Here is a 17,313-nt window from a genome sequence, read left to right as displayed (position 1 = left end):
CCTTCCTCAAAAACATAAACACTCAAACGTCTTAAAATCCTTGCAGCTTTTAGAAACAATCCGCACTATGTTTCATTTGCATGTCATAAGTGATTTTGTAAAAATAGACGTCAGAGTCTCTTTTGACTCCCAACAGTGGTAATCTCAGATCAGTAAGAAAGCTCCAGGATTTAAAAATACCCTCTCAAAAATGCCCAATGACACGCAACAACATACTTTCTATTACATTTTTGATATATTTTGAATTGTCATTTTTGTTTTTCTTCTTCGCATAGGCTAAATGAAGGTATTCCCACCGTAAATTGGTGCATAAAAGTGTATCCAAGTACAGGAAATGAAGTCTTTGACGCTCAATAATAACCCTGGGGGAAGACACCCAGACCCAGACCCCCCCCCCCCCCACACACACACACACACACACACGCACACACACACACACACACCACACCACACACACACACAACCCAAAAGACAGACTCTGACCCATATATACTGTATATGCAAATATATGTATATACAGTACAGTGTACGCACTACAATACATTAGACTACACCACAGTCTCAGATTAGGATACAAACGTATTATTTAATTTGTACTCTGTTACAAAACAACTACGAACCTCTCTCACAGCAGCACAGTAGAGATAAAACAGCATGTATCCATTTAAAGGAGCCCAAATAAGTTCAAAACCAATGAAAAAGTCAAGAACCAGGCGCAGTTAGTTGCTGTTCCTCTTAAATGAAAACCACAGAATTACCATAGCTCCCACCAATGCAGCATATGACAGATCTTCCATGAGTGACAGGTCATTAAAGGATCCAGTGGGTCGCTGCACACTCCTGCTTCGCGCGCACATCACGTTTTACTGCCAGTTGATATTATCGATATATTACTGATTGGAAAGAAATCGGCAGGGCTGCAGCCTCACACCCCCAAAAAACTAATTTATGGAAAACTAGAATTCACACTTAAACAGATCGATATGAAGCGAGGAAATGGGAGTTTAGTCAAAAGACCAAACCTATTAAAAAAAAATTATAGGCTACAATATCCCTATTTTATATTTTAAACTAACGGTAAAAGCCCCCTCTGGGAACTACAATCTGCTATTTAACGTTATGGGATGCAACAAATACCATCCCAAGAAGCCTATTATTATTATTATTATTATTATTATTATTAATATTATTATTAATATTATTATTGTTGTTGTTATTATTACCCTGCCCTGACATTACCATCATAAGTTCCTAAAACAAAATCATAATTTCCATTTTAGAATAAACGTGCTTACCAAGAGAAAATATGATATAGGAATGCTAATATAAAATTGCATTGTTACCTGTTTGGGAATTCCAAATACCTCCAAGGTGACTTTAAACTCCCTCGTGAGTTTAAGAAACTTTAAATTACAGCAGGTGTATAAAATAAATTAGAATTGATTTTATGATTTGAGGATGATTGATCTTCCTCGGGCTCATCCACAGAGGTCAGCCCCTCACACTGGACTCATACGAGCTGGAAGCGCGCGCGCTATAGGCTGATTATTGCGAGAATAAAGAGGAATTTTTGAACTCACCATTTCCTTGTGGAGACGCCGGGTTCTGGAAGCATGTCACGACACTAAATCCCCACGAGCCGCAATCACATAGTTCTCCGGTCCAAGCTCAGCGCCCAAACTAATAAGTCAACCTTAGAAGAGAAAGTAAGAGCAGAGCGAGGTGGCGGCTGGCGCTCTGGAGTCCTCTGGGGGCGGTGGAATGATACGCGGAGCGCAGCGGATACAAGTGGGAAGGTGGAGAAGTGTCCGTGCGCAAAGAGCAGCGAAGGGCGAGTGGCGGCGCGCGCCTAGAGACACCGCTGAGAACCCGTGGGTAGAGAGAGAGAGAGAGAGAGAGAGAGACGGGGAAAGTGTAGAGGAAGGTCGTGGAGAGATCGAAGAGAGTTCTTGTGCAGCAGACTGAGAGGACTCAGCAGCGGAGATGTTGCGCTCTGCCTGAACTCAGAGCGGACATTAACCCGCTCTGGTCTAGTCCCTCCTCTTCAGCCCCGAAAGTGAAGGAAGCATCCGTCACTTCTCCTCTCTCTCTCTCTCTCTCTCTCTCTCTCTCTTCTTCTCTCTCTCTCTCTCTCTCTTCTGTCTCTCTCTTTCCTCTCTCTCTCTCTCTCTCTCTCTCTTTCTTCTCTTCTCTTCTCTCTCTCTTCTCTCTCTCTCTCTTCTCTCTCTCTCTTTCTCTTCTCTCTCTCTCTTCTCTCTTTTTCTCTCCTCTCTCTCTCCTCTCTCTCTCCTCTCTCTCTCTCTCTCTCTCTCTCTCTCTCTTCATTGTCACTCTGTCTCCACACTTCGTGGTTATGTCATGTGTGCGCGCTGGAGTGAAAGTACAATGTGATTCTGTGATGTTCTTTTCTGTTCTGCTTTTAAAAAGAGAAGAAAATACAATACCTATTCTTTTTCCAGTAGGATAGAAAGATCTTGCCCTATAACTTTTATCCTGAAGGTCAAACATGATCTTTGTGGCTTTGTTGATTTATAGCTATACCATTTGTCATTTCACCATTTAGCTGAGTTATAAGAGACTAGAGTGAAAATAAATTAGGGGTGTGAGAGAAGTGCAGCACGCTTAAGGGTCACCAAAGCCAGAGATGAACTATATTTCTGGTATTTTGTGCAAAGAAACATTACCCATTCATTCAATTTGTCACATATTTCTTTATTTTATTTGTGAAAAAAAGAAGTATTCAAATGTCTTTGGGGCTCCTAAAACAGTATGTCCACTATGTGGAGAGTTAGACGGTATCAAACAAATGATTAATATTGCATATTAATTTAGAACTCAGATGCAGTTAGTTGGTTTGAAATCATGGATCCTGAATGATGATACCTCGATATACTATATATTCAAATCTAACTGACATTAAAAGGCCTTTAGGATCAACATACAATTAAAAGATGAAGGGTGCGATCCCAGCTCAGATAACTTCTCTACTGTGTGAGGATCCTGAGTTATCATTTTCGGTTTGGAGAGAAGAATACACTATAAACATTTGGCACATCTCAGGAAGTAGCTAAGCAGATCACATTCCCTTCTTCTTTTAAAGCGCTCATATTCTGCTCATTTTCAGGTCCTTAATTGTATTTTGAGGTTGTACCAGAATAGTTTTACATGGTTTAATTTTCCAAAAACAACATATTTTTGTTGTAATGCACATTACTGCAGCTCCTCTTTTCACCCTGGTTTGAGCTCTCTGTTTTAGCTACGGAGTGAGACATCGCTCTTCTGTTCCATCTTTGCTGGGAGTCGCACATGCTCAATACCTAGGTAAGGACTACTAGCCAGTCAGAAGCAGAGTATGAGGGCGTGCAATGCTAGAAGCTAGGCGAGCATTATAACGTGTGTTACAAAGTGACGCACATTTGCTGGTAAAGGCTGGACTACAACAGAGCTGTCTGGAGCAGTGTGTGAACAGTGTTTTCTGTTGGAGATGGTAAGTCCCTTTGGGGGGGACTTTGGGCTTTTTCACTTTGTAAACCTATAACATGCACAAAAAAATATATAACACAATTTTGAGTGTTCTAAGGCTTTAAAGCCCATGGTCTCTTTCCACATCCGCCTATAATCTCGAAGAGAAACACAGGAACTTGCATGGATATAAAGCATTGCTGCCCCGCCCCCTATAGGCTGATTGTGTTTTACTTCTGACCACACCCAGCTGTGATGTAGTGTTGCACCTTAATGCAATGTGACATGTTACAGTAAATAAAAAAAAAGATATATGTAGTTTTCTCTCTCAGAGTCTCTCATGAGGCAGTTTCCCAGTTGCAGATGCAGAAAATGAACCAGGTCCCTCCCCCACTGTGAAAAATGAGCAAGTCACATGCTGCCAATATTCAATTATTTTATAACAAGACTAGCCATGGCCTCATCATACTTAAACTGCTACAGTGAGCTTGGTGCAGAAAGAAACATTGTCAAACAGAGATCAGTAACGATGCTTTCTGAGCAATTGTAATGATGCTACCACCTCTACAAATTCCATTTCATGTAAATCCGTGAGTCGATAAATGTGGGATGTTTACACCATCATTAGAACCAGCTCCGGTGTTGAACTCCAGCTCTCCTTCTTTCATCTCTGAGTCATGTGCTTTTACTGAAATGATCTGATCTCTGTTTGTTTCTCTCTCTCCTTGCGTTTGAGTTTCTGTCTTCTCTTTATTCCGTTAGTCTCTTCCCGTCTAGGTGTACTTTATCCGGGCCAGTTGGTAATGAATACGTGGTCTTAGTTTGAGCAGTAATTATAATTAGGCCCTGGACCTTGCAGTGAATGCTTGACTGCAACAGTAACATGCATCATTTGCCTGAGTTTTTATTTTTTTTTGGTTCTTCAGGTTTAGTCAGTGGCGTCCAAGACTAATGCAAATCAGTGTGGAAAATGTAATCTCGAGGCCACAAGCACACGTCCTTCTCTTTTTTTTTTTTTGTAAAACACCAATTAGAAGTTTCACAGAAATTGTGTGTGACAAATTGTTACTGTTACGGTTTAAAACTAGAGGGGATCGATCATTCCAAGCAGTGGCTCCTAGGCTGGGGAATGACTTGCCTCCCCCTCTACGTTGTGGGTATTCTGTTGAATATTTTAAAAAGCCATTAAAGACTCTGATGTTCAAGCAGACTTTTAGATAGTTGAGGGTTTTTTTATGGTTGTTTGTTATGTTTTCTATTTGTATTTACATTTTCTTGTATTTTAATTTGTATGACATTTTATTGTGAAGCACTTAGTGCTTTTTTATCTGTAAAAGGTGCTATGCAAATACACGTCAGGCTACTTACTTACTCACTTACTGTAATTTTAAGAGTGACCAAAACAAACCAATGGCACATTAAAGTTCCCTTGGGTTTTGGTAAAATTCATTCAGTGGTGTCGGATGCATGACGAGTGGACTAAGACTGATCTATTGTCCCACCCACGATGTATTCATCAGGGACGGTGAAGACGCTACAAACCTCTCACTCTGAATCACAGTCTGGTCTATATGACAAATATCAACGTCCACATTTTAGGAATTTAACTCGGCATTTGCTCTAACACACGGGTCTTCAACATTTTTTAAGCCAAGGACCCCTTAACTGAAAGACAGACGGAGCAGGAACCCCCCGACTACATCCACTGTTTAAAATGAAGTTACGTAATAAACAGGGCCTACCATAACCTGTGGGGCAGCCTAAAGCCTTTATGCATACCTTTTGTTGCATAGAATGCTAAGCTATTAGAACAATAATTGTTGGCATGATTTTATGAATCATGTTATGTTAAACATACTTGTGGCACAGTGAATCCTCAGCATGAACTGTATCTGTGTATGGCCTTAGTGACTACCTTACCCATAGGCCAGTAAGCAGTGGGGATTTATTTGCTAATAATACGTTGGATTCATGTTGAGACCTTTAATAATTTGAAAGGTCCCATGGCATGAAAATTTCACTTTATGAGTTTTTTTAACATTAACATGCGTTCCCCCAGGCTGCCTATGGTCCCCCAGTGGCTAGAAATGGTGGGTGTAAACCGAGCCCTGGGTATCCTGCTCTACCTTTGAGAAAATGAAAGCTCAGATGGGCCAATCTGGAATCTAGCTCCTTGTGAGGTAATAAGGGGCAAGGTTTCCTCCCCTTTCTCTGCTTTGCCTGCCCAGAGAATTTGGCCCACCCATAAGAGAGAGACATCATGGCTTTCAAATGAGCAAAGTGGCATTTGGTCAAGGCCACAACCCCCAATCTCCACCTAGATACAGTATTAGGGGACCACTAAGGCCTATATAAAAGAGACTTCAGATACAGTATTAGGGGACCATTAAGGTCTATATAAAGAGACTTCAGATACAGTATTAGGGGACCACTAAGGTCTATATAAAAGAGACTTCAGATACAGTATTTGGTGACCACTAAGGTCTATATAAAAGAGACTTCAGATACAGTATTAGGGGACCACTAAGGTCTATATAAAAGAGACTTCAGATACAGTATTAGGGGACCACTAAGGTCTATATAAAAGACTTCAGATACAGTATTAGGGGACCACTATGGTCTATATAAAAGAGACTTCAGAAACCGTAATAGGGGACCACTAAGGTCTATATAAAAGAGACTTCAGATACAGTATTAGGGGACCACTAAGGTCTATATAAAAGAGACTTCAGATACAGTATTAGGGGACCACTAAGGCCTATATAAAAGCATCCAAAGACCACCATGTCATGGGACCTTTAACAATAATTTGGAGGCCCCCCCCGGCATCTCTAAGGATCCCGGACCCCCTGCTCTAACACATGGCCATTTAAAGTAAATATGCACTGCGTAGGTATTAAAAGAAAGACTTCACCTGCAGTCCCACAGATGACGTTAAAGCAGCGTTTACAGACTGTCTCTGCGTCTCTGTCTGTCTGCCTCTGCTGCGGATCATTTCTACCTGACTCATCCTAATCATCCTAATCAGCCATTAACAAGCTTCTCAAAAAGCTTAGAAAACCAATCCATAATTCTTCTTGACTGAGCTAATTTGATAATTCAGTCAAGAGGAGACTTCGTGAAAGCAGTCCGACTCCTACATAAGTGAATTTGAACTGCGGTAAGGAGAATTACTTTTACTGGTTTCTAAAAATAAGCTTAATAGACTTTGGTTACCTGTATTTCTGTGCTGTTTTTTAACGTCATTTTGTCATTAAAACTTTTTTTAAATTTGACCGTATGCCCAGATGATGTCAACCAACCACAGTATCTACAATTACTGTCCTTGTTACTAAACTTTAGACCTTGGTGATGGTGCCATCTGTTTCTTAGTATTTTCCAAATCTCTAATTAATTTGTGAATAAAAGCACAAATGAGTTTCAGTAAAACGTGGAGGATAAGAGGATACCTGATCTTTAATAAAATACTGTGACTGCCACTGCTATGTAAGATCACAGTATAACTGTGCAGCACTCTGCAATCTCATCAAATTCAACTAAATTTTATTTATAGTATCAAATCATAACATCAGTTATCTCAAGACACTTTACAGATAGAGTAGGTCTAGACCACACTCTAATATACAAAGACCCAACAATTCCAGTAATTCCCCCAAGAGCAAGCACTGTAACCATAATGTGTTTTCTGTCATGAACATTTCAATAAAAACTATTTCACAACAGCACCTCAACACCTCAATAGTTGAGGGAGTGAATGAATGTGCTGTCAATATCTTCTATAACAGACGCAATGGCGGAATCTACACATCCAGCGGCAGCCATCTTTGTTCTAAACAAATTCAACACAAGCGCTCTTTGGTGACGTGGTTGATTACGTTACTGTTGATCACCTGTCCATCATCGTATAAAGCCCCGCCTTGACAATTTGATTGGTCTGAACAGCTCTGGTTCGAGCCTAGTTTCTCCCCAATGGATCAAGTTCAGACCAAACTTCCCAACCTCAAATGTTGTGGGCGGGGCTAACTTGTGCTGGCATCCAGGCTAAAAAACTGCACAAACGTCTGCCAACACTGACTTGTCGCATCATTTCTACAGCTTGGATCCTTAAATAAAGTAAATTAAAGTGTTTGCTTACAGTATTAACTGTGTCACATTCTGTCTGTCTGTCCCTCCCTCCTGCCATATTCCCCGTCCACTGCCTTTCTCTTCCTGTCCACCAGATGTCCTCTGACTTTTTCTCCTGTCCCAGGCATCTCACTCCTACATCCACACCCTCCCTCGTGTCCGGCAATAACCAGTCCCAGTCACCTGACCTTCTCCACCCATTGAAAAACTCCCTTTTAGGAAGAAACCTGGGACAGACCGAGGCTCTTGGTAGAAGGTGTCTGACGGTCGGTTTGGGTTGAAATGAATAGTGGAAATAACAATTATAGTAAAAGATAATGGAACAGTGACTAAAAATGGTAGTTTGTAGTAGTTCATGGCATAGCAGGGCACTGCAGGGCATTAGGGACAGCAGAGCGTAGCAGGATGTAGCAGGATGTAGCAGGGCATCGCAGGACGTGTAGCAGTGTGATTGTTGGCAAGCACAAACCATTAACTCCAAGGACGGAGATTGTGTCTGTGATTATCATAGCAAAGATAGCAGCAGCAGGTTGTCGGAGTAACAATGAGTCACAGTCTCCCCCGTATAAGGGAGGCGTTTTGAAGCACTGACTATAAACTACCTGTATGACAAAGTTTGTCATGCACTTGGCCTGAGACTCAATCCAAGGTTGGCTGTTGCCCGCTTGCAAGTGAGACATTACAACTTAAGACACTCTCTCGTTAGCTTTTATTCACAGAAAACTCCAAGTACAGTTAGCATGGATCATTTAGCAACTAAAGCTAGTTGTTGTAAATGGAAGATTTATTTCTAAAGTGTATGCATGGAAGATTAGCTTCTAACATTTTGAGCTTGTATTGTCAAAAGGTTAGCCTGGAAACCGCTAACTTTGCTAAAATGCAAGCTTGAACTGCTGAAGTGTTAGTGTGGTAAGGTTTTCTTTATTGGCCCACGCTAGTATGGAACAACTAACAATCTATTAGTGATGCTAGCTTGGGTTGGAATTGGTATTCATTTAAATGAATGTATTTTTGAGCAGTAGTTGTGTGTGGACTGCTCTGAATGCAGATGCTTCCTAACATTTTGGGATGTTGGGTTTGTCACTAATATAAACTTGCTGAGGATAAATAAAATCATGTCATATCCTAACTACCAAAATACAAGGTGCATTAGAGGTTGGAATAGAGATGCAGAGAGAGCACGACAAAACTTTCATCTGTCCCCATATCCCCAAATTGTTCTGGGCTCGCTGGATCTCTGTGGTCCCGGTGTAATGGCTTTGCTTGATGAGCTTTCACCATTTTCCTTCTGTCCTCCTATTTCACAAAAGGATGTGTGAGCCTGTTATTTTTTTTTTGTCGTAACCACATTTTACTTTAGTACTGGCTTAATGTACCAGTTATCAGTTGTCATTGTCCACATGTAATATGGATCAGTCTCAGTTTTCAGACACTTTGCACATTTAAAGTAGTTTCTACAGGCAAATAGCCTGTTTGTCCTATATTTGTGGGACCTAAGGACAACCTCAGGTTGCGTTCTAGACAAACCTTAGGCAGCCCATGGATGGGCAGAAATTAGTTTTTTTTTTAGCAATTTAGCGTGTATTTAACATGCACAGGAATATTGCACAATATATTATATTTCTAGTGCAATATTATGTTATTGATTTAGAATTATGTTGACAAAGAAGTCCAGGAATAACTACTTTGTTAGCATTAACAAAAAGGAGTGTTTCCAATTAATCAGCTGCAGCCCCGAGCACACGTTGGATTCCTTTTATTGACCAACTGCAACTAAGATACAGGAATATATGAGGTTAAAAAAAAATGTGATCACAAAAAAAATATATATGTGGTTAATGGAGGAGCATCTAATGCAGCTACAAAAGTACAGGTACATTCAATAAAGACATACAACATATTCTTTGTGAAAGGACAGTGCAAGGCATTAGACGGCAGACACCTCATTCATTACATTTAGACTCTGTTTGTTCAGTGTTCATGTTTACCTCCTGAATTGATTGTAAGGCTGTAAGTAAAAGCAAATGCTTAAGCATACATTACCTCACCTTATCTAACCTCTTGTCTAACTCTTCTTTGAATACATATTCTCATAAAAGCCAAACCGTGAAGGGATAAGCACAAACAATGGGGAAAAGTAAATCTTTCTGTTGAGTTGTACATTTCAGGGGAACAAAGCTGCCAATACCAAGAAAACTAGGACTGGTACACTTTTTGTGTTACCTGGCACAGTCAAATGTCAAATCTTAAAAAAAGAATACAGGAGTGAAATAAACTATAGCACACTGTAAATTTGGAGGAGTGCAGTGGGATAGGAGGTTGGCTTTTCTAACTTTTGTTTAACCAGAGGAGATGAGGCTGAATAGTTAAATCGTGTGCAGCGTCTGTAGCTGCTGTCTCTGAACCACTCTGCTGATCATTAGGAACTATCTTCATCAATAAAAGGAACAAAGTTGTTTGAAGCTGTTGTTACTTTGGGGCCCAGTCTCATTTCAGATTGTTTCTTTTGGCAGCTTAGAATGATTTGAACTTCGATTGCACCATGGTAACAGCAATGACATGCCTGAAAATGTCAGCCTTTTTTTGAAAGAACATCACAACTCATTAGGGTGGAAATGTCATACGAACCCACAACCGTAAGCCCACCCACAAGCTTTTCCTTAACCTAACCGCGTCAAAAGGGACGCCAATATTCGCAACCAAGCGTGTGTTATATGACGCTAAAGGAGACTTTCAGCATCTATAACGACAAAGGCACCTGACCAAGCGTCCGTATTTTACGAGATGGGGGTGTTGTGTTGGTCCACGTCAATGCATGGACCATGGTGGCTGCGCGACCAGTACAAATCCAAACAGACGTCACAACATAAAAGTAACGAGTAACCTAAAAAGTTACTTTCCATAGGGGGTAACTAAGTAACAGACTACATTTTAAGAATTAACAAACAAACACTACTTTTTAAAAGTAACTTCCCTAACACTGATTGTGGTACACATGATTAAAATGTAAGGAACATCTAGCCTGAAAAGACACACATCAAGTCGGGTCATATTTTACTAATATATTTTGGACATTTATTGGCATTTTGTTAGATATATTACTACTTTTTAATGTAAGTAATATGTTGCCCAAAACATTTGTGCATGCCAAATATTCTGAGCAACCTTTGTTGGCTTAAAGTAGAGAAACAGTTTGACAACCGCAGGTAAAGCCAACTCGAGATGAGAGTCAGAAGTTCAACGTTTGCATGGTACTCTGATGCAAAATGTTAGAGACAGCTTCTTCTGGCAGCTTGCCCATGTGAAGCATTCAATATATCTGTGGTGGCAATAGCTCAGTCTGCAGGAAGTTGGCTTGGTAATTTGTCAAGTCCCCACACAGACCGAAGTAGGGTTGGGGACTGGAAGCAGGAGAGCTGCCAGTTCACCCCCTGGGGACTGCTAAGGTGCTGTTGAGTAGGGGTGCACGATATTGAAAAAAATGTGATATTGCGATATCGATAATGAATATTGCGATATCGATATTAATTTCGATATTTTTAAACATATGTAAAATTACAAAAGTTATGGGAAAACGCATAAAAATAGATTAATAACAATTAAAACAAATTTTTACAACACAAGGTTTATTTCAACAGACAGTCATATTGGACTGGTACAACATGATTAAATAAATAATAACCATGTCTACTACAGAACAGGACATGTTTTACTGGTTGTACAGTATAAAATAAATAAATGAGCGTGTTTATAGAACAGAAAATGTTATTTGGACGTGGGTTAATAGGAAAGATGTGTTTTCAGAAAACAAAGTTTGGTTAAACAACAATGAACAGCGTGTAATTTAACATATGTTCACACACACACACACACACACACACACACACACACACACACACACAGGCAACGTTAGCTAATGTCCGCTAGCATACAAACGGGCTAACTATAGCCAGTTAGCTTTTTTATAACGTAACAAAAACCCACCCATCTCGTAGGCGCAAAGCTTATTTCATGTGATACAATGATGGCTCCAACTAACGCCACAGGTCTTATGTTGACAACGTGGACGCAGATATAGGAAACTCCGAAGGCAGCCGTAATATTTACCTAGCGTTAGTAAGCTAGGCTAACGCTGGTGCGCTAACATTAGTAAACACCGGCGTAGCGTTAGCTAACGTTAGCTGTCTGAACTTGTAAAAAGCCGAACAATATCCCCACCTGGACTGTGTTTCACTTTCCCTCCAATATTATCATCAACATAATAAAGACACTTGGACTCGGTCCAGACCAAAAGTCATATTGGGCCAGACCAGTGGCCGAGTCCGAGACAAGTCCGAGTCCAAATACTAGCGAGTCCGAGACAAGTCCGAGTCCATAAAAAAACGGTCTTGAGTCCAAGACCGGACTCGAGTACTACAGCCCTGAATACATGTATTAGCACTTTGTATCTATTAAAACAAGTTATAGCAACAAATACTAATGAAAAAAATAAAGGTTTATTTAAATGGTCTATTTTTCAGTTTTATTGCAATGTGTCACATAAAATAAATATATGATTGTGTCAGCTTCGAGATCTATACAATATGTCAGTGTATACACTAATAAAAATCCTATCCCTTATACATTTAATGAAAGTTACAAATAATTTAATAATTACCAACAGCATTGTGCAACAGGTGTCCAAAACATTGTAGCCTCTGCTATTTGTTGCGTTCCGCAGCCTTCTTTATATTGCTCCCGTTGTCAGGCGTTAGAGCCACCTGATGCTCTGGACGCAACTTTACTTTTGGCCCTAAAGTTTCCTCTTCATCCTGTTATTTTGTCTTCTCCTCTGAGCAACACTCATTTTCTTACTTTTGTGTTCTTTCTTTTGCTCCCTTCGCTCTCTCTTCTTTAAGTCTTTTCTTTTCTTTCGCTTTGTTTTGTCTCTGTCTATTTCTTCACTGATTTATGTTCCAGCGGAGGCGCGACGCTAGCCTGGCTCCGCCCTCCTACGCACTTCCGCTCAATTTTTATTTTCCTTCAGAACTCCGTCTGCGTGTCGGACGGGACGCATAAAAAAAGAATTATCGCGAGACTTTCGATAATGATATCGAGCAACGTGATATCGCGATAACGATACTGATTCGATATATTGTGCACCCCTACTGTTGAGCAAGGCACCCAATCCCTATCTGCTCAGGGTGTGTGTGTATGTGTGTGTGTGTGTGTGTTCTGACACAAAGAAAACCTGCTTTCCTCTTTTTAATCATTACACAGCTGTGAGATACATTCCCTTGCTTTGTACTTTTTTTTAATATTTATTTGTTTTCTTAAATCTAAACATCCAATAGCTAGGGAATCGGCTAATGGGAACCATGAGGCCGTTTCTCCCAGTAGCGGCAGAGAACCGCTGAGCTCTTTTACCGTCCTCTTGTTTTTGCTCAGTCTCTGATTAGAGCCGAGGATTTATAAGCGGATCCAGGTGCTCAAAAATAAATACATTTTTGTGTGTGGGTGGTTTCATGTGAGCTTCTTACTATTAAAATATAAATGTCCAGCATGCAAATCTTAAATGGATGTATCTGTGTTTTTATGTCATCAGCTAATCAGAAAATATGAAATAGATGATACTGAAAACACTGAAAACAAGCTGACATGAAAATGTAAAAAAATCATAAAAGTATCAGCATGGAAAAGTTATAGTATTAATTTCCAGGTACAGGTATCTTTTTTTATTTGCCGTAGGTTTGAAATAACTTCAGTCTTTGCCATTCTGGTTCCAACCTCTCTTGCACCCCCTTTTATTTATAATGGATGTATCTTTTATCGTAAGTGCGAATAAACAAAGAGTAAACATAAAATGCTGTTATAAATTAAAGTAAGGACTTTGCAGATCAGAATAATATTAATCTGAGATAAATTAACACACGTAAGAATATCAGAGCAATAGCATCCCTTTAATCTACAACAAATGGAGTTCTTGCTTTTATCCTTTTTCTGTTCTGCTCATTCGTTGCTATTCATATGCTCTGTGGGGGTTTGTATTCAGTCTCCAATCAAAATATTCCTGATGTGATTTATAAAGGTCTGCTGCCCTACAGGTTTTCTTTTGTATTTGTATTATAGGTTGTGCAAAATTGTGTATCACTATTGTATACACCGAGCTGTGTTCTTTCTCCCCATGATAGTTTTATATTTATTTTTTCCTGTATGCAACTTGAAAATCACAGGTACCCTTTAAGTCATTTTTATCGTGTAATGAATTAAAAGAAAAGGCTTTATTGTGGCAGAATTGATATAAGATGGAGAAGGCAAGAGCGACGGGGAAAATAAGACAGAAAACTTCAGAGTAAGAAACATTAACATCTAACCAGGGGAACAAAGACAGGGCTTTACCTAAATTAAATTAGAGGAATATTTATTTGGCCTTGAAAGGAGGATTATTAACTGGCCAAGCGTGCGTCTCTGATCAGATTCTGAGCAAAAACTGCACCAGGCTCAGAGCTCACAGTTCTGCCACTGACACCGAAAACCATGGTAACCATAAGTTGAAGCGTTAATAGCTGCTCACTGTGTAGCAGAAAATGGTGAGAAAGTGTCACATTTGTTCTTTCAACAAATAAAGAAAACGTGTACTATTCTCATGTAATTTAAAATGTTACGACAGGGTAGACACCTTGAGTGTAAGGGGGAGGGACTTAGATACTGAACCAAAAACACAGTCCACCTGCCTTGGTCGTGTAGCCAATATGTTCTATCTATCTGCATCTACAGAGGGGTTCGAAAGTTTTGGCACACCAGGTAAAAATTTATATTAATGTGCATAAAGAAGCCAAGAAAAGATGGAAAAATCTCAAATGCATCAATGACAGATTAGACATTCGTATAATATGTCAAAAAAAGTTAATTTTATTTCCATCATTTACACTTTCAAAATAAGAGAAAACAAAAAAATGGCATCTGCAAAAGGTTGGGCACCCTGCAGAGTTGATACCTTACTGCCCCCCCGCAAGTATCACAGCTTGGAAACGCTTCTTGTTGCCAGCCAAGAGTCTTTTGTTTCTTGTTTGAGGTATCTTCGCCCATTCTTCCTTCCAGTTTGAAATATCCATTGGTTTAGAAAACCTGGCGTCTAGAAAGTAAATGAGAAACTTCATTTACCCACATGCCCTTAAGCAAGACACCAAACCAATAAATGTTCATCTAGAGTGGGACAGCGGCTGCTCCAGTGATCAGACGCCTGCGGTTGTACTGGGCAGTTTAATGTGACTGTGATGAACATGGAGCAGAGCAGTATCGAGATCACTCGGCCAAACTCAGGTTCATGAAAACAAGCTGTGTTCAAAACCGTTACTATGCGGAAAATAATGCACGATAAAGTGCGGTTGTCATATTGTAGTTTGAATTTTCCGCAGTTAATTTTATTCACTATGTAGTCCCCTGTAAAATATCCACAATGCACAGCTAAATTGATTGATCAATGTACCCTACATTTTATTACTCGTAAACCACAATGCAACGCGGTCGTGTTTTCCCATAAGAGAAGAAGAAGCACCCGCGAAAATGTAATGTTAAAATGGAGCAGACTTTCGTTTTTAAGCAGTGGAAACGTAGTCTTGTGTGCCAGACCTTCTTTCACTGAGCTACAGAGAACGGTCTGACATTCTGGGATCTGAGAAAAACATGTTCTGGTTTATCGGCATTTCTTTAAAGGTCCCATGACATGGTGCTCTTTGGATGCTTTTATGTAGACCATAGTGGTCCCTAATACTGTATCTGAAGTCTCTTATAAATATATAGACCTTAGTGGTCCCCTAATACTGTATCTGAAGTCTCTTTTATACAGACCTTAGTGGTCCCCTAATACTGTATCTGAAGTCTCTTTATGTAGACCTTAGTGGTCCTCTAATACTGTATCTGAAGTCTCTTTTATATAGACCTTAGTGGTCCTCTAATACTGTATCTGAAGTCTCTTTTATATAGACCTTAGTGGTCCCCTAATACTGTATCTGAAGTCTCTTTTACATAGACCTTAGTGGTCCCCTAATACTGTATCTGAAGTCTCTTATAAACATATTGACCTTAGTGGTCCCCTAATACTGTATCTGAAGTCTCTTTTATACAGACCTTAGTGGTCCCCTAATACTGTATCTGAAGTCTCTCTTATATAGACCTTAGTGGTCCCCTAATACTGTATCTGAAGTCTCTTTTACATAGACCTTAGTGGTCCCCTAATACTGTATCTGAAGTCTCTTATAAATATATAGACCTTAGTGTCCCTAATACTGTATCTGAAGTCTCTTTTATATAGACCTTAGTGGTCCCCTAATACTGTATCTGAAGTCTCTTTTATATAGACCTTAGTGGTCCCCTAATACTGTATCTGAAGTCTCTTTTATATAGACCTTAGCGGTCCCTAATACTGTATCTGAAGTCTCTTTTATATAGACCTTGGTGGTCCCCTAATACTGTATCTGAAGTGGAAACGTAGTCTTGTGTGCCAGACCTTCTTTCACTGAGCTACAGAGGACGGTCTGACATTCTGGGATCGGAGAAAAACATGTTCTGGTTTATCGGCATTTCTTTAAAAGGTCCCATGACATGGTGCTCTTTGGATGCTTTTATGTAGACCATAGTGGTCCCTAATACTGTATCTGAAGTCTCTTATAAATATATAGACCTTAGTGGTCCCCTAATACTGTATCTGAAGTCTCTTTTATACAGACCTTAGTGGTCCCCTAATACTGTATCTGAAGTCTCTTTATGTAGACCTTAGTGGTCCTCCAATCTCAATCGTATTGGTCAGCGCTAAGCGCTGGACAGAGCAACGGCACCGCTGCAGAATAGCTTCGGGAGAGAACTTGTTCTGTCTTTTACATGTGTTTGTTTAAAGGTTGTGCAACAGAAAACTATCTGTCTGGATTTACCCTGCAGAGATCTGAGGAGCAGTTAACCATAGTCCTTGTAAATCTACCGGAGGTTACAACGACAACACAAAGAAGGCGGGAGGAAACGGGCCTCTCGGTGAAAAGAGCTTGATCTGGCAGAGTTTCCGGCAGCATCAGACCAATCACAGAATTCCTGGATAGAGTATGGTGGAAATCTAACATTCAACATATATACAACCTTTTACCATCCTCCTGAGTGCTCACTTTGTTTTAAGGTGTTATAAGAAGTATTTTTGTTTCGGTTTGTTTACATGATGGTGTGTGTGCCCGCCATCACTACACAAAAAACCAGCGCATCTAATGACGGAACGATCCTTTCAGTGCGCTTTTAAAATCTTGTTTGGTCATTCCCTATACATATATTCACTATGTAACCAACACTATAAAGGGAATATTTAGTGAAGGAATGGTTTTGAACAGCTACAGTCAAGACCGTGTCAACACTCGCATAAGTGTCCTTGAGCATCTTTATTGCACAGATGGCTCGGCCAGAAAAAAAAAAAGATAATCATAACACGGTGTCCCTGGGAACAAACCCCTAATTACACTGTGTGCCCTGCCCAAAACATCTTGAGTTGAAGAGAGGACGGAGGAGTGCAGAGTTGGAGCTGCCTCATTTCTAAATCAGTGTTACACATAATTAACTCTGCTTACAGGTACAGAAGGAGATTAACCTTTTCACCCTGTTTGTTTACAGAAAATCTCAAAATGAGCCAAACGGATTTGTCTGAAACCTTTTGAACACCTCAACTATTGGCTCAGAAACCTGTGATTTCCATAATTTCAGTTAAAAAAT

The 17,313-nt window shown here is 40.0% G+C and overlaps 1 protein-coding gene across 2 annotated transcripts in view; it reads right to left on the bottom strand.

Moving 5' to 3' along the window:
* htr4 (5-hydroxytryptamine receptor 4) overlaps nucleotides 1-2,043 on the bottom strand; it is a 184,897-nt gene extending 182,854 nt beyond the window's left edge. For both annotated transcript variants that reach the window (XM_032527604.1, XM_032527602.1), the window contains exon 1: nucleotides 1,581-2,043. The gene's annotated coding sequence lies outside the window, so the exon portion shown is untranslated. The remainder of the gene's footprint in view (nucleotides 1-1,580) is intronic.
* Between the last annotated feature and the right edge of the window lie 15,270 nt (nucleotides 2,044-17,313).

Source organism: Etheostoma spectabile, chromosome 10, assembly GCF_008692095.1.
Source record: "Etheostoma spectabile isolate EspeVRDwgs_2016 chromosome 10, UIUC_Espe_1.0, whole genome shotgun sequence".
Classification (NCBI taxonomy): domain Eukaryota; kingdom Metazoa; phylum Chordata; class Actinopteri; order Perciformes; family Percidae; genus Etheostoma; species Etheostoma spectabile.
This window is presented reverse-complemented; position numbering and strand designations above follow the sequence as displayed.